The sequence below is a fragment of the Acomys russatus genome, chromosome 1, assembly GCF_903995435.1.
Source record: "Acomys russatus chromosome 1, mAcoRus1.1, whole genome shotgun sequence".
Taxonomy (NCBI): Eukaryota; Metazoa; Chordata; class Mammalia; order Rodentia; family Muridae; genus Acomys; species Acomys russatus.
In genome coordinates this window covers 82215345-82234109 of record NC_067137.1, presented here as the reverse complement: position 1 = coordinate 82234109, position 18765 = coordinate 82215345, and the positions used below count along the sequence as shown (strand labels likewise).

General features: G+C 43.5%; 1 protein-coding gene and 1 pseudogene across 1 annotated transcript in view; one reads left to right on the top strand and one right to left on the bottom strand.

Moving 5' to 3' along the window:
- Window positions 1–18765, top strand: part of Rtn1 (reticulon 1) — a 213529-nt gene that overhangs the window by 137175 nt on the left and 57589 nt on the right. The gene's annotated exons all lie outside the window — the stretch shown is intronic.
- Window positions 13404–13885, bottom strand: LOC127190365 (small nuclear ribonucleoprotein Sm D3-like; annotated as a pseudogene).

Here is an 18765-nt window from a genome sequence, read left to right as displayed (position 1 = left end):
GAGCCAGGTGCTCTGAGGTTACCACAGAGTCATCACCATGGACTAAGTGAGAAAATGACAAACACCAAATCTAAAAGTGAAGCATTTGGCACAGACGATGTGTTTACACCTGACGCAGTGCTGGTTGTATTTCAACATTATGCAAAAAATATCCATGCAAAGGTGTTCAGAAAGGAGAAAAGCGAATCTGGCTCATGGAGTGTTTGTCTGAGGACTGTTGCTGTTGCCATGGAGTTCACAGAAGCAGATTTTCACAGCTTCATCATACCGAGGCCATCTTTGAACAGGCTCTGGAGAGAGTGGGCTCCTCCTGCCCTGTTCTGGGTGGTTTCCTTAGACTAACCCAGCCTGAATAATAACAACGTTTCTTTTCATCTGAAAGTGCACCGGGTGGTAATGCTTTAGCAATACCGGGTTTTTTTTTTTTTTTTTTTTCTGCGTGTTTCTAAATAGACACCATGTAACCAGCCCTCACACGGCTCATCTCGGAGCATAAGCAAATGTTAGCTTAATACTTGAGTGCCATCTGCTGTAAATTTCATGGCATTCAATCCCATCTGGCTTCCCTGCAGCAGTTCCCTTTCCTTTTTTTAAATCTCAGTAGAAGGCAGCACATCTCATTCCAAGCCTTCCATTGTGATGGTGCTGTTTCTTCCTGATGATCACCGCCTGCGGCTACTGTCCAGAGAGTATGTTCTCTAGGCTCTAGTATACATTTCCCCGGAGACTTCTGCTTTGCCTGCAGAAAGGGATGTGCGTGTGTGTGCCTTAAGTCAGCAGCCGGTTCACTCCTAAGCCTCTTTGCTTTATCTGAAATAACAGCCTGACTCTCGGTAAGAGAACACTTGCCAGTTCTTCGGTAATGTTACTGAACAGATAATTATTAAGGAACGAGTACATGCCAGGCTTTTTACTAGACATTGGAATGGAGGGAGGGGAGAGCAGACAGACTTGATGCTGCTCTGATGTTCTATAAGGGAAGGAGATAAATGTGTACAAATAAACCCACATAACTCGCTACAAAGTGGTGATCTGTGGTGTGAGTTAATAATAAGCCCAGGCGTGGTGTCACGTCCCCTGTAGTCCCAGAACATGGAAAGATGAGATGGGTTAGGCTTGAGGCCAGCTTCAAAGACATGGTGAGACTCCACTGTTTTTTTTTTTTTTTTTTTTTTTTAAAGTAAGCAAATAAGCCAAAGGAAACTGTTTTAAATAGGGTAATTAAAGAAGGCTGGATAAACAAAAGACTTAAAATATTGGAATGCACATCTCCAGTGAATAAAATGTATTCAGAGGGACAACAGATACATTGTCAACAAGCCTATCTTGAGGATTTTGGTAGATACAGATGTATCTCATTGTGAGCTATGTAACTATATTTCATCCTTACCCAGGAACACCACACAGATGGGAAACCAGTCTGATAGTTAAAATCCACAAGTGTTCATTGTCCCACTGAAACTGGGTAGAATTGGGCTTCGCCCATCATTACACACAGAGAACCTGTGTCTGTCTCTTTGCTGCATTCACTTCAGAGCACCTAAGAACCTGTTCAGAAGGAGTTGCAGTTAATGGAATGTTTCGTCAACCCTCAACCCATCACAGGACATTCATATAATATGTCACACACCATTGGGATTGATTCCTTGTTGAGTGATTATTAATATTTAATATTGATATATCATGTTAATAAACCAGCGCTTACTTCTTAAGCAGTTATGTACCCAAATAACCGCACAGAGAGACTAGTATCTATTTAATTAGCTAGAGCACAATGCTGCACAATAATTGCTACATTCTAAGCCTCCAAGCTAGTATAGTTCCCTCCCTTTCAGATTGCCCACATTATATTTGCTTTTTACTAATCTTCTAAGTCTGGCTCATTCCTCCTGGTGCTTCCCAGTCCTCTCCATGTCATTCCTCCTCTCCGTCCTGCTCTTTCTCTGCCCCTCCCCCATCACTGGACCAAAATGTCCCACCCTATTCTCTATATTGCTCAGCATTGGCTAGTTGGCTTTTATTGGCAACACAGAAAACAAATAGTGGCATGTTTAACAAACTTGAGACAGAAGGTACTTAGAACAGACATCACAATGCATTGTCCAGATTGAAACCAGATAGTGAGATAGAGAAATCAGCATTTGAATGAACAAGAGAAAACTGTACACAGTCCACAAGAACATCATGCCAGCAATTCCTATTACAAGTGCTTTCAGTTTCAATGGCCAGTGGATTTCAGAGTTAAGTATGAGCAGTCAGGTTCATTTCTCCTCACCTTCTAGTTTTGAAGGCAAGTTGAGCTGAGCACTGAACATCATGGAAAGACTAATATTTCTATCATTAGGTATAGTAGGAGACTCTAGGGTCAGGCAATCAGAACCATGAGCAAGTCATGTAGGTTCATTTGTGTTCACGTGACTGTGTGCGTTTGCCTGCGTGTGTATATACCCACACGTTCATGGACTCAAGAATCAAGTGAACGTGAGCTTCTGAGTGGGAACTGAGGAAGCTAAGGTGAAGCAGACAAGATGTTGGCTGAGACATGCAGCTAAGGAATGATGTAACGACATATTACAGGCACAATGCAGGCCACACTGATCCCAGCCCTGTGTGTTACTGACTTATGTTACAGCAGTAGAGATTTGCATGTATTATCATCTTTCTGTACTTATCTGCATCTTCCAAAAAATCTGGGGCAGGGAGGATTACTAAAAGAATAATGATCCCCCTGTTCTTCCTTTTCCCTTTTGCTTCAAGGGAAGAGATTAGGTTGTCCTGAAGTAATGATAGTATTTGGCTTACCGGGGATGGCAAAAAAAAAAAAAAAAAAAGAATTATTGCTTTAATAGCGTGAGTACCAGTTTCAGATGATGTAATGATAGCTCACCCCTGGGAAGGAAGCAAATGTGTTTTCTACCTGGTTTCTCCCAGCTATATGGTACATTTGGGGTTGCTGCATAGCTTGCAAAACTCAATAGACCTTTGTCAAATTTAAATGCTTACCTCCATGGAGGCCATCACAGGACAGGTACAATATGGGGGCACTGCGGGGGGCTGGGAATACAGGGAGCTCTATATTCTTATTGGTTTGCGCAGACTCCCCAGCCTGAACCTAGGAACCTGCAGTAGCCTGCATGAAAGCAAAAGCAAAATTGAGTTTGGGAATAGAGAGAAGGCGTTGAATGTCCTATTTATTATCTTCTGCTCTTGGGGGTGTTTTTAATAAGATGACTCTGGATACAAAGGAGATTGAGGTCAGTCCTTATTCTTCTGACTGCATAGAGCATTTTCTTTCAGTTTTTATCCTGCTTTTAGAACCAGAAAAATATTTGTTTGGCTAATAAAATCTGCATCTCGCTGAGCACTTTCAAGGACTTGGTTTTCTTATTACCCATTTCTGTCTACCTGGTATGCAGGGTTGGCATCAAAATGCTCTGCTTTTTTGGAGGCACAGCCTTCCAGAGAGGTAGATTCTCCTACTGACCATGGTGTTGGGGGAAAGCAGGAACAGCAAGCCAGACTCTGGGACCAGCACTTCATCTCTCTGGCTGCTCTGCTGGCATGCCCATGAGTTCTCTTCCCTCTCAGTGGCAAGCAGTTAGACTGTATCTCCAGTACCCATCACATCTCTCCTGTCAGTGCAGGCAACGATGAATTAAAATCAAAAAGCCATCTTTAGTCCATTGTATAGACACAGCCTGTGAACTGGGGGTGTACACTGGGGTTCAGCTTCCAGAGGCTCTGGGCTTCTAAAGCCTCAAGAACTCATGCCTCTTGATGTTGGCAAGTATCCAACTCTGAGCCTTTTTGTTTCCCTTTCTCCTGATGATAGACCCTGCGTACCCACAGCTCGTTCATTTCATCCTCACAAAGACAGAAATGCTCCCACTGAACGTTCTTAAACGTTGCATGGGACCATTGCAGTTTTGCGGTCTTTCAGTAGGTCTAGGAATATGCCAGAGATCTGATCCTTCTTGGGAGTAGAGATTCCAAAAGTGAAGATTCATGTTCAGAGGTTCTTATGCTGGGACCACACATCTCTGAAGGACTTGCAACTGAGGATTCTGCTGGGCACTCTGGCCACTGTGCAGTGAGCAGCCTGTGGCTGGATAAAGGCAGAACTGGGGACATGCACAGTAGGTTCTTTCCAGAACTCATGGCGTCAGTTGTGCTAAAGTCAGCATGGCAGCAGTGGGAGGGCATGGCAGGTCAGCACGGCAGCAGTGGGAGGGCATGGCGGGTCAGCATGGCAGCAGTGAGAGGGCATGGTGGGTCAGCGTGGCAGCAGTGAGAGGGCATGGTGGGTCAGTGTGGCAGCAGTGAGAGGGCATGGCGGGTCAGCATGGCAACAGTGGGAGGCCATGGCAGGTCAGCGTGGCAGCAGTGAGAGGGCATGGCGGGTCAGTGTGGCAGCAATGGAGAAGGTGAAAAATAATCTAATCTTGGAAATGTTTTGAAAGTAGAATTGATAGCATTTCTTGATGTGGGGGGGGGGAGGACAAATAGTGACTGATGTTTTTGCTTGAACAGTTTCAGAAAATGTTTTATCTAAAACTCTGAGACTGAATAAAGTCACCACAAGAATGAGTACCAAAGACTGAATTTAACAAACTTTTGTAGGACAAAATGAATTGAAATGAACTTTAAAAGTTTTAGTTAAGTAATTAAGTCTCAGACACTCAAGAGGATATTATTTACAGTAGATGGAGATGATTGAGAAGCTTTGAAGAATAAAGAACTGCACTTTAGTAAGACTTACTGACATGGGGTCTCTTCTCTTGCATAGGCTTTCAGGGGCAGTACAGTTCCTAGAGGAAGGAAGATTCTGGAATTCTCATTTATCCATAAATACCTTTCCAAAAGAATTATTGATAACCTCCAGTGTTAGTTGTTTTGTTGTGGCATATCTACCAGAGATGACTGCTTGAATACAGGGTCAAGCCAACAGAAAGTCTGTATCAGCTGGCCAGTGACTACACTGGATCTTTGGTATCTTAGTGTAGTCCCTTTCTCAGAGTGAGCTTTCAGACACACACAGGCAGACAGACAGACAGGCAGACACACACACACACACACACACATACACACAAGACTCTGGGTTGACACACTTCAGTTAGCAAGAACGATTAGCCATAAACAGAACTACGAAAGCCATAAAGCAAGGTCAGTACATTTAGGGACTTTCCCAGAACTATGGGCTTTAATGGATTAGGTATTTGTTCTCGTTTTGGCAGGTGGTGCTGTCTGCATGTTGGATTTTATGGCCCGGATGGTACATCGTGGCGTCAGTTGTGTTCAGATCTGGAGGGCTGTTACAATCTTGTTAAATTCAGTAGTGCTCTTATCTAAGCAAAGGTGCTTAAGTGAGTTGTCTGGCCGCGGACAGTACTTTCTGGATCCCCCTGACACATGTGAATGACATGCCTTTTCAAAGAGGGACATACTTTTCCTAAAAATGGTCCTAGAGAACATGGCCTCCACTTGGGTCACTTCAGAGATGGAGTGAGTGGGGCACAAGCAACTGTGTGTGAATTGGGAACCAGGACCAGCCAGCTACAGCCGGTTGCTGATTGTTTTGTGACAGCTCTATTCAGACACCGCTCACAAACCAGAAAATTCATCATTTTGACATCCACATTCCATGGGTTATTTCCTCATTTATGCCACTGTCACCATGGTGTAACTTCAGAACATTTCCGTATTCCCGAGAGAAACCCCACGTCCTGTTAGCCCAGTTCTGCTTCCTCCTCTCTTGCAGGCCCGCCTGTCAACTTAGTGAGCCTCTGTTTCAGAAAAGAAGAAAAAAGAAAAAAGTTAATAAAATTCTGTGCCAAGAGTATAGCTCAGTGGCATAGTTCTTGCCCAGAGTGTGCAAAACCCTACAGTCAATCCCCACACTTCCACCTTAAGAACCAACACTGTGGAAAGCACCACTAGACCCACACTTCCACCTTAAGAACCAACACTGTGGAAAGCACCACTAGACCTTGCAGACCATCTGAGGTGACAGTTGAGTCAACTCTTGAAAAAAGAAAAAGGAAGAGGGGAAGGTGAGTCTGCCCACTAGTCGTTAACCGGTATGATTCCTGGGAAAGCAAAGTGTCTATGACTTGCAGCTTCCCCCTTAAAGAACAAGTAAAGCAAAACGTCGGCACTCTACCACTGAGTGTTCAGACCAGCAGATCTGTAGCTGGTTACGTTACAACATAGCAGCAACCTTCTTTTCCAGGAAGGAGAATCTGTATAACTTTTACTTTTTCTTCTTTTTCTTTTCTTTTTCCTTTCCCTTTTTCTCCCTCTCCTTCCCCCCCCCCCCCCTTTTTTGTTCTGTTTTGAGACACAGGTCTCATGTATTCCAAGCTGGCCTCAGATTCACTTTGAAGATGAGGATGTTCCGGAACTTCTTGTGTCCCTGCCTGCTCCTCTTGAGAGCAAGGGCAGCAGGTGTGCCCCGTCAAGCACACTTGGGCTCTGTGTGATAGTGGGGGGCTTTGTGCACAGTTGGCAAGCACTCTGCCTACTGAGCTACATCCACGCCTCATTTAAACTCTTTCTGTGCCTTGTTTTTTTCATGTTCTTTTCTCCGTGGGAGTGGCTGGGAGACTTTCAACAGAGTTCCTTAGGTTTAGGGATCCAAAATATAAGATCCTGGACACCGCCTTCCTGGTGACCTGTCTTTATTGCTTTATGAAGAAGTCTTTTGTGCAGGAGGAAGCACTCTCGTCTAGATTTGATCCTTCGGTGTCCTGGTTACTGAAATGTGTAGCTTCTTAAACTAGTAGCGGGACCTGGCAGTCCCATTGCCTCCGTGCCACCTAGAGATCTGTCACTTACACATAACTTGCGGGTTTGTCACTGGGCCTGCCCGGCCTGCCCTCAGAAACCAACTCATGTAGCTGTGGTGAGAGACGTTTTCCATCTCATGTTTCTACAGAGGCAATCAATTCTGCAAAGAGATTTTAATCCTTTAGGAAAGGTTGAAAGAGAAATTAAGGCTCTTCTCCCAGCAAAATTCTGAAAACACACAAACACCTGTCCCTTTCTTACATTGCAAGACTAACCTTTAATGTGGCCTTAAGGATGAGTGAGTGTCTTGGGCAGGAAGCCATCTGAAGATACCAAGGTAATTCTGCCATGGAACAAGCCATGGATTTATGACTTTTAGCAATGACCCCTGTGGCTTTGAATAATGGTGTCCTGCTGTCTCAGCATAAAGATACGTGACCTTGTCTACGCCTTGGCATCAAATTGCTGTTGGCGGTAGAAAAGTTTAAGACGTAGCTGAGGTGATGGAAACTTGGGAAGCTTATTCCGACGTCCACAAAATCGCTCGTTAACTCTGTCTTGATCTTCAGGGTCCCTTGTTACTGAGGCATTTATAGCTCGTGTTGCTGTAACAGAGTGACCCATTGGAAGCCAGTCTACACAGTCCGATGCCGGAGCCGCTTGCTGATTGAATTGATAAAGGATGGTTACACTTTATAAGTGTACAAGGACAAAAAAAATTTTTTTAAGAAAGAGGTTTAAGTGCCTGATGTGGTGGCACAGGCCTGTAATGCACTTGGGGGCTGGAGGAAGGATTCCAAGTTCAAGGTCAGCCTGCTGTATGGCAAGACCCGGCATCTGCAAAACAAAAACGGGAGGAGATAGGCCAGGCTTTCTATTATAAAGAAGATAAATAATTTGATCTAGAAGCTCCCTTTCTGCTCGAATTCATAGGCACTGGGTTTACCGCAGCAGTTTGTTCTTTTCTTTGTATTTCTTGGTTTGCTGTGTGGTGTGTGGAAGGAAGACATCCCATAAAAGCAGTAAGTTGTCCATGTCATGGGAGCTGTGAGCATCATTATCGGCCAGTGGGAAGGCTCTCCAAGTTTTATTTTACCTTTCTTTTCTTTACATGCCCATCCCTGTCTCCTTCAGAGGCCCACTCTAACAGGATTCATATACCGTCTTACCTCAGTAAGACCTACCTCTGGCATGTCTTTAGTTTTTAAAACATGACACCGTGCTTCTGTTCTCCTCCACTACTTCAGCGTTACTAAGACAGCACGCATGCGCATGAAGAAGCTTCATGTTGGGGCACAAGCGCGCTTTATGTACACACGCATGCGCACGGAGCTTATCGCTTCAAGCCACTATGTAAAGTCTCTGTATGTAGCCGTCAGACTGTACCATAGATTCCCAGGTGGCTTCCAGCTGCTCAGCACCACCCACGCAGCAGTGCTATGAATAGCTCACAGGAGCCAGACAAAATCCCAGCACTGAGAAGACGTGGACACCAAGTAACACCCCTCAGTAAGAAGCCATTTGTGACTGTTACCTGCTGGGAAAGGAAAAAAATCAGTTTTCTTCAGTGGAGGACTAGGTAGACCCTACCATATCCTAGGGCAGGCCCAACATAAAATGGACTCCATGTTTTTGTTTTTGTTTTTGTTTCTCTCTCTCTCTCTCTCTCTCTCTCTCTCTCTCTCTCTCTCTCTCTCTCTCTCTCTCTCTGTGTGTGTGTGTGTGTGTGTCTGTGTGTGTGTGTGTGCTCTTTTTGTTTTGTTTGAATATTTTTTATTGTAGTTGATTTATTTTGATTTTTTTTTTTTTAAAGAAAAAGAACATGAAGTTGGGTTCTGAGATGAGTTGGGATAGGGGAAAGAATATGACCTAAATACATTACATAAACATTTTTAGTACAAAAAAATTAAAGTGTCTTACACAAACTATGTACGCCGCAGCAGAAGTCTCATAAGCCATGCTACGCATGCTGAGTGGTTGCCTCAGCGGTGCCTTGTATACATGACTTACCTCAAAGCAGCCAGGTTTGCCTCACCAAATACCAGATTCTGTTTACAAGCCCACAGGGGAGGCAATCAGTCTTCTCAATACTTGGTCTTTGAATTTTGGACTCCTGTTAGTCTAACAGAAGCAAGAGTATTTCTCCTTGCTCCCTCCTTAGTACCTCTCTTCCTTTCTCTCTTCCTCACTGCCCCCTTAGTTACTGAAGAGGATAACTAGCTCTTCACGTATGTATTTGCTTCTTTCCCGGACTCTTACATTTCAGCTGGCTACTTACACCCAGATTTTCTACTTTCCTCCTCTATAAGCCAAGGCTTCTTGCTAACTCTCAATGTTATTTACTATTACTATTACTATTATTATTATTATTATTATTATTATTATTATTATTATTGATTTAGGCCTTCTAGTTTGACACCTGCTTGTTAACTCTTTTAAGTTATTTGTTGAACAGAAATTTTTCACTCTGTGCTTTGTTACTTTTGGTTTGTATTTTAGAGAAATTTTTCTCAAAGCCCAAAAGTTATTTGCATTACTTTTTACAGTTTCTTTTACCATCTAGATCAGTGTGGTTCTCAACCTGTGGGTCATGATCCTTTGGGCTGTTGAATGACCTTTTACAAGGGTCGTCGCCTAAGTTCATCCAAAAACCACGAATATTTACATAATGATTCATAACAGTAACAAAATTAAGTTATGAAGTAGCAACAAAAATAATGTTATGGTTGGGCATCACCACAACATGAGGAAGTGTATTAAAGGGCCGCAGCATTAGGAAGGCGGAGAACCACTGAGCTGGACTTCGCATTTGAATTGGTAATGCCTGATTGAGCACAGCTGGAGGTAAATTCTTCACTCTTTTCTATATATGCGGAATCGGGTTTTCTCGACAGAATCTGTTTCCACGCTGAGCTGTGGTGTCACCTTTTCACCTCTCAAGCATCACTCCCTAGGATTCCACTTAGGATAACCTAATTCTCTTCCCTTGGTGGTTCCTGCATCAGAACCACAAATATTTGCATTATTACTATTTGTCTTAATATTGACCAGAGTGTGTCTACTCTTTCTTTCTCTTCCTTCCTTCCTTTTTGGAACAGGTTACATTTTACATGGCTCTTTCTTTTTTGTGTAACTTTTAGAGTACATTTTCCAGACTGTTGCCTTCCTCGTGGGTGCATGCCTTATATACCCTTGCATCTGAGTAAGGACAGTGCTGTGTGTGTGTGCAGATGAGCACGGGCATCTGCACCTCATAGTTGCCAAAGTAGTACACGAGCATAGCTTTTGGACCTTTGATGGTTACTGTATGCATGATCACAATATATGCCCAATAATCATCCTGACTCTTCCCTTACAATGCTATACTCAGCCATGTTTATACACTTGGTTTATACACTTTCTCATCTGACCGCATTGACTGTGATTTCCATTATTGCATTGAATCTAAGTAGTTCAAAGAAACACATTCAGACTTTCTCCACTAAATATTATGTGAATAATTTGACTGATAGTCTTTATCAAAGAGATTTCCTGTATTTCTACCTCTGTAATATTTTCAGTCCTAAAAACCTATTCAGTGTTGGGGCACTTTATCTGCATCTATTCATATTAGCCACGTGATTATCTTTTAGCCAATCGATGCTGTGAGTTACACCGATGGATTTTCTAATATTAACCACTTTGCCTTTTTGAAATAAAGCATTGATTTGCTTCCGTAACATTTCAGTGTCTGTTGATTCACTAAGATTTATTTGTAATTTTGACATCCACATCAGTGTTAATTATTAATAACTGTAGAACATTTGCCTATCAGCCAAGGATTTGACATATGATACATCACTTAAGCCTTATGGCAGCCATGGATATTGAATTTTATCATGCTTGTCTTAATTATAAGGAAACTGAGGTGCTCAGAAGTTAAGTAACACTCCAGACGTCACCTTCCCGAGGCATGGTAAAGCTGTAGTCTACGGGGCCTGTCCTTGACAGCCTTTTGCCTTACACTATGTGGCAATGAGTGCTATCTATAATTACTTTTTCTTGTACCAGCCTCCCATCAGGGAACCAGGACTATGCCTACAGGATCGACTGACCTGGGTAGGTTTCCCTCTTCGTCTGCTTCTGGAACAGCTCGTATAAAACAAATATCTGCTCTTTGGAAGCGTGGTAGAACTAAAGTATAAAACTACCCGAAACTACAGTTTTCCTAACATAGGAAGTCTTTCATTACCATTTCAACTTTATCCCTAATGGCTGTTGTTTGGTGTGGAACACTCTGACACTTTCTTTGTACTAATTTTAATATTTTATACATTTTTATACTTTTTTACCAAATGTATTTTTATTCTAGTTTCAAACTATCAGCATGCAGTTGCTTGTAATAAGACTTGTGGTCTGCCTTATATCCGCAGCTCTTACCTCACTTCCAGGCACCTCGTTTCTTCGCTTCTTTTCTTGACCCAAAAATTTAATCTTCAAACAACTACAAAAACAGCTCAGTTTCCAGTTTCCCTACTTTTCTGTTGCTGTCTTCTCTGTGCCTTATACTGATATTGTTGCTGCCTTTTGTAACACTTGAGTTGGAAACACGGAACATTTATTACACTTTCAGTTTTTCACAGGTGTATTTAAAACTCTCAGAAAGTTTGATATGTGCTTTTGTAAGACTCTAGTCGGGAGAACCTATTCCTGGAAGCCCCCAAGTGAGAGACGGAGACCAGATGGATGCAAAAGCAAAAGGTGTATTGTCCCAGTGCACTGGGGTCTACCCACACATCAGAGTGAGGCAGCCCTGAACAGCGAATTCATAGTTTTTTTTTTTTATAGGTTTTAGACAAAGAAGTGAATTTTACAGTATATGATTGGTTAACACGTGGACAGAAAAGCTGCAAGCAGGGAGTTACAAGGCTTGGCGTTTCGTGGTTGGGTAATGAGTGGAGGACAAGTCGACCTATGGAAAAGATTGGTTGAAGCAGTCCCAGGGGGCGTTAGGAACTTTGGCCTGGCTTCCCCTAATTTGCTGTTGTTATGTGCTAGATCATTTGCTGGTCAGCTTGACTCTGAGTATGTTTGGACATTTTCGAGGTGAGCTGGCTATGTCGTTAGTCTAAACAGTGGATTTCTTTGACTCTTGGGACACTCTGCCCTGGCAGGTGGCTAGGGTCCCTTATCAGTTGTGGATCCTCTCAGAATTGTTTTACTGGCAGAGAAAGGAAGTGTTAAAGTAGTCTGCACCAGAGGAGATTTACAGACTTTGGCCTTAATGGGGGTCCTTAAGGGAGGACCGGGTAGGCCAGCTTCTACATTGCCCCAGACTTTGGCCTTAATAGGGATCCTTAGGGGGGGGGCAGTTCCTTCATTTTCACCATTGCTTGCTGCCTTTGCTGTTGATGGAGATTGCTATCACCCCCAGGGGAACCCAGCTGATGCTAAACAGCTGAGGGAAAAAGGTCTGTGCCCCTCTCTCTTCACTAACCTTCTTTCTCTCTTACCCAGGGTTAAGAGGTTGGTGACAGAGGGTAGAGATGTCAACACCCCAAATAGAATAGAGTTTATAAAAAGAGTGTCTACACACCATCATTCAGACCTAAGTGTTTATTCTTTGCCCATGAATTTTAATTTACAATTCACAGTGTTGATTCACAGTGGATGTGTTAAGTTTCAATTGTGCTCTAGCAAGTATTGATTTGGGGGAATGTTGTATGCCTGCCTGAAGAAAATAAAGTGTCTGCATTCTGTTGAGTAGGAAGTTCATTAGCTTTGAAAATATTTGATATTTAAATTGTACGTATCTTCACTAATTTTGTGTGTTTACTCTGTGAGTTTTGGTGCAGGCTTTGTTTAACTTTCCAGTCTCGATTTTTGATTGATCTCTTTCATCTCTTGGTTTCATCGGTTGGTTCTTACCTATTTTGAGAGGTTAACTTGCATCCTCACATGGTAAACCTTTGGTATGCTTGGGGAAAAAAAAATTCTTTCCAAAGGGAAGCTTCTGGTGTTATGGAATAAACTTGACCTTTCAACCTTTGCCTGACCTCACACTGATCACCTTCACTGTCACCCGTCATGGCTCCTCTGAGTGTCTGTCTGGGAACTTCTCTGTGTCCTTGGACAAAGAGGGAATGCTCTCGGGTTGTCCTCGGAGGCTGGTGTTGCTGCTTCTCTGCCCCTGGCATCCTCTCCTATGGAAATAAGGACGATGAAGGTGGCGTGCTGGTCATCCCTCCACTTTTGCCTCTAGACTGATGTCTGCTGTGCACACTGTCCAGACCTCAGCCACTCTCCAGGTTACAGATGACTTTCTGAGATTTCTCAGCATCCTTTGCTTTTCTGTGGCATCCGCTAGGTTGGTTTGGGGGTGGGACCTAGCAGCTGGTGTAAGTTTACAGTGTTGTCACTGAGCTAAGTACCCAGTAATTTTTTCATCCTAACTATAAATTGATCTATCACAGTGGAAACTTTTTTTGTTTGTTTTTTGTTTTGTTTGTTTTTTTTAAACAACCACGTTTTATTTAGCTTAACAGTTTCTCTGATACAAAGAGAAATATCAAAAGAAAACCTAGGACATATGCACATGTAACCTTCCCAAAACCTAAGAGAAAAAAGGACAAAGTTCCCTTCGACAGAGAAAATTATCTTCGCTGCTGGAAGATGTTTCCACGCCCCATTCCACGTCCTCTTCCTCTTGCAGCCACTTGGGCCTTCAGGATAGCAGCTTTTCCTCGGCCAGCCCCTGAGCCTTGGTTTTTATTTTTCATGCTCTTTAACATGGGTGCATTTTTCCAACATGTCGGGCAAAATCAGAAATCGGATCTTGCTGCCATGTATGTACACCTGTTCCAGCTGTGCCACTCGGCCGTCTCTGTACGTGACTGTGATGCTGGACATCTGGCAGTTCATGTTGTCCTCTGCTTCAGTGAGCTTCCCTCGGTACACCTCGCCAGTGTTGGTCTCACATGTTACTATGTGGCCCTCAGCCTCGTGCAAGACTTTGATCGGCACTCCAATAGACATCTTGGCAGGCCTCTTCCTGTGCAAGTAACTGCAGGTTCCTTTTCGGTTCTGGCACAAATGTTAGAAAACGAAGGCGTGAAGCGGGGGAATAACAGCCCCCGAGTCACACTGGAAACTTAAAAATCAATTTTAAACGGCAGAGCAGGCATAAGGAAACCATAGGAATTTTATTTCCAACCTGAAGCTTTGAGATTACCAAGATGCCATATGGCATTTTCTCAGTTTTTAATGGTTGCACTTTAATGTTTTAGTATCAAGCAAATCTCCAGAAATACTCTCAGAGAGCTGCAATTAGAGTTTCTTGAAAAGATATTTAAATGCCCTTTGTCATGTGAAAACATTGTGATGAGAGTCTGACTTTCAAACAGGAGTGCTGTGTGTGTAAACACACTCATACTGGCTGTCCCTTCCTTCCAATTCTATGGCATTTGCAAATCTTTGACATCCTTGGAAATAATTTGTCCCCTCCTCCCTCCTGTCTTGAATGATGAAGCTCCTGTTTTTAGAGAAGTCATCTCTTGCTCTGTGTGTGTGTGTGTGCGTGTGTGTGCGTGTGTGTGTGTGTGTGTGTGTGTGTGTGTGTGTGTGTGTGTGTACTCATCTGTGTACAGTTGCACACATGTGGAGGAGTGTTTGTGCACATATATGCATGTAGAAGCCAGAGGACAACCCAACCTTTGGAGTTATTCCTCAGGGGCTACCTAAGATTTTTACTTTTTTATATTTATTTGTTTATTTGTTTGTTTGTTTATTTAGAGATGTAGCTTTAGCTGGCCTAGAACTGGCTAAGTATATCACACTAGCTTTGAACTTAAAAAGATCCTACAAGGCCACACTTCCTCATTAGTGCCACTCCCTGTGGGCCTATGGGGGGTGAGGAGGAGGTGGGAGGGCAGTTTCATTCAAACCACCACAGACAGCCAGTTGTAAATGTCCACCTTTCTCCCCCTCCCCAGCTCTGGGATTGTAAGCACATACTGGCACACACAGCTGCCTGGCTTTTTCTTTAATGTGGGCTCTGGAAATGACCCACCCCCTCTTGGTTGTATGGCTTTGTACTGGCTGAGCTGTCGTCTCCCTAGCCTCTGATTGGCTGCTTTTAATCGGCCCCTAGAATTACTTTCACTAAGAACTGACTACAGTTAAAAAACAAAGCAAAACAAAATTATCTTTATTTTTTCAAAGAGAATGGTGACTATCTGAGCAATGAGGCTGAGTTGTCCAAAGCCTGGCTAAAGAGGCAAAGGACAGAGGCAACTCCGTATCGAAAAATGATATTTAGAATTAAAGTTCAGTCTTACAGACCTTTTGTTTACATATTATGGTGTCCAATTTTGTGTTTTTATGGATTTTGCTTTTGTATGTGTGTGTGTGTGTGTTTCTTGTGCTTTCTCTTTGTTTATTATTATTATTATTATTATTATTATTATTATTATTATTATTATTACTACTACTACTACTACTATTATTAGTGTGTTTACTTTTTGTTTGCCTGTTTGAAAGAGGGGGTGAGGGGAGAGAGGAGAGAGAAAGAGAGAGGAAAGAGAAAAAAGAGAAAGAGGCTTCATGGAGTTGTGCAGGTAGAAAGAATCTGGGAGGAATTGGGAAAGGACAAACTGTGATCAGAATATATTGTATGAAAAAAACATTCTTGCTTGCTACTGTTTTTGTTTTCAAGACAGGGTTTTTCTATGTCACCTTGGCTGTCCTGGACTTGCTTTGTAGACCAGGCTGGCCTCAAACTCACAGAGATCTGCCTGACTCTGCCTCCCCCGGTGCTGGGATTACAGGTGTATGACATCGCCCCTGGCTGAAAAAAACACATTCTTAATTAAAAAAAAAAAAGTCTCAGGACGCCAATAGACCATTTTCTTTCAGACACATTCTCTTGAAAACAAATAAGAGTGGACAAACAGAAAGGGAACTGGAAAAGTCAGTCTGTGTGTGAACAGATTCCACTAGAACAAAGTCATCTTTGGCTGCATTGCCAGCATGCATCTCACTTCCGGTTTGGCTGAACTCTCTGATCTGTCATGCTGTAGACAGCTGGCTCCCTGTGGACCCTCACAGTGTCTTTTTTCATTTGCAGCTTTCTGTGGCAGCATTGTCTGTTGCACCACAGGGGAAAGTAAGCCACTGGGCGGGGGGCGGGGGGGGGGGGATGAGCTTTGGACAGCAGCACTCATACTGAATGTAGCCCGGAGTTCCAGGTTACAGCTTTCAGCCGAGGAAATCAAGTCAATTAAATGAACACAGAGCTGCTCACACAGCAGACACGAGGAGGCGGACTGGGCAGACATTTGCCTTTGCTTTTCACAGTACTGCCGATGCCATCTCAGACTCTGGTGACAAAGTACCATAGCCTGGATTTGTTTCCCACAGATCTGGAGGCTGGGAAGCTCAGCCAGCCAGGGGCCAGGAAAACCGGTATCTAGTGAGAATCGCTCACTGGTTTGCAGCTGGTCATCTTGTATATCTTCACAAGTCAGAGCAGAGAAAGCTCTCACACTGTTTATGAAGTCAGTAAACCCATTCAGCGTCCTCTACCCTTCGGACCCAATTATATGCCGGCCAAGGCGTCACCTCTTAAAATTATCACATCAGACATTAGGACCTCAGCATACGAAATAGGGGGTAGAAACCTTCACCCCACAGCCAATACATCCTTCTGAAGGGTCACTCATTATCTCTTAATGACCTCCCGGCTTCAGCTTGTGTCCCCCGCTAGATAGTCTGCACATGGCCACTGCCTGAGTGACATTCAGACTTCAGCAGCCAACTTGAAACCCTTTGTTGTCCTCCCAGTGCCATAGGGACAAAAGCTAAGGTCCTTACTGCCTCACTTTACTTAATCTCTACCACTTTCCACCCACACTGGTCTCATGGGTCTCTAGCACAAAGTTGTTCCTACCTGAGTGTGCTTTTTGCAGAGTGTGTGTGTGTGTGTGTGTGTGTGTGTGTGTGTGTGTGTGTGTGTCTTCTCTGTCTGCTTTTCTATCATTCTTGCACCCCTCCCACTCCCCATGCTCCTGCCTCCACATCCTGAGTGCTAGAGTTGCACTCCTACGCCCGTGCCAGGCAAGCGCTCTACCGACCGTATTCCCCCATCCCCCATCTCCCCCATCCCCCATCTGTTCATGGTTCTGACTTGGTATTCTAGTCTCAGATTGCGTGTTACCTAACAGAGGACTGTGTGACCATTAGATTAGGTGTCATCACCAGCTCACCATGGTTGTTAGCTGTATATTAGCCTCTTTCAGTTATTTCTCTAAAACAATGTGATTGTGTTTATTGACTGACTTTTCCTACAGGGCATTGGCCCACTTACAGTGGGGACTGCTTATTAATAAGCATGCACCTGCTGAAGAACCACCTTGGGCTTCACCTTACTTATGCCTGGGCAAAAAGGCAGAGGCATCAGCCTTCTGATTGGATGATGCGTGTAGATGCTGCTTTCCCATAGAAAGGAGATATTCAGGCATTTTAGGCAGGACCTTATCATTCTAGATAAGAATGAAATCTCATGACTTTAAAGAATATGGAAGAATTATTAAATAGGAGCACTGGGGAGAGCTAAAAATTTTCCAGTAGCATTTTTGCTTCAAAAATTAAAGTTAACCCAGAGATGTTAAAATGACTTGGCCCAATATTACAACTAATTTGTAGTACAGCAAAGAACAGATATATATTAATAAAACAGAGGATTGTGGGAGAGGCATGTATCACAACAGCAAAGCAGGGAATCCATGCCCGCCTCCTTCCATTTTTCCCATTGAGGTAGTAAAAATAAATTTTAGATCAGTAGTTCTCTACCTGTGTGTCGCATGTCCTTTGGGGTTGAATGACGCTTTCCCAGGCTCATCACTAAGGACATCAGAAATATCAGACATTTACGTTATAATTCATAGCAATAGCAAAACTCTAGTTAGGAAGTAGCAATGAAAATAGTCTTATGGTTGGAGGTCACAATAGCATGAGGAGCTGTTTGAAAGGGTTGCAGCGTTAGGAAGGTTGAGAACCACTGCTCGAGACAATGAATTGCTTTAGGCACTGGAAATATGAACTAGTGAGCTCAAATAGGAAGTTCAGGGGAACACTTGAACAGTAGGGCCAGGCTGGGTAGCTCAATGGCAGTGGGAGCCAGTCCAAAGCGAGAGCTGTAACTGCTGTCCATCCCCACAGGCTCCCACCTGGTGCAGACTGCAGCTAAGTGAGCTGGCAGAACCTCCCCACAGCCTAGGGAACCCGAGACAAGAGGGTTCCTAGCTGCCTTCACCCCCACGCAGAGGAATGACAGTGATGACCAGGAGAATCCTCCATATTGGATAGAGAATGGAGAAGAAAAAGTGGGAGCCATCCTTCTCCAGGGATTAGATATTCTAAACACTTCCCAAACTGAACCCTTCTTCACTCTGGTAACTTGGGGAAAATACTCCTTTCAATTGTCCTACCCAGCCATGTCTCTCAACTTGACTGCATACTCCTCACTTACGGAGCTTTAAGACAACACAGATAGACTTTCAATTTAATGACCATTTAAGTTCAAGATGGTGCCAAAGCAAGAAGCCATACTTTGAGTGTTGAATTAGATCTTTTCCTGGGCAGGCAACTTGTGGTCCTGTCCTCTGGGCTGTGTGGGAACAGCAAGTTGCCTCCTTAAGGCAGCTGTGTTAGCCACAAGGGGCAGCAGTTGGCATTCTCTGCTGCTGTATCAATAAGTTAAGAAGCTCGGTGGGGTAGATGCCCTAAACTCACCTTTGACTTAAGGTATTTCCAATGACAGTGGGTTTATTAGCATGCAACCTCAGCATGAGCCTGGCACCGTCAGCCTTGGTTCTGCCTCTGATTCAGTTAGCCTGGACTGGGGCCTGAGCATTGAAAGTGTTGAGAAACACAGTGGAGACCTGAAGATGCAGTCACTATTAACTAGCCTCCTCCTTGGTGGGAAAACTTACATATTTGAAA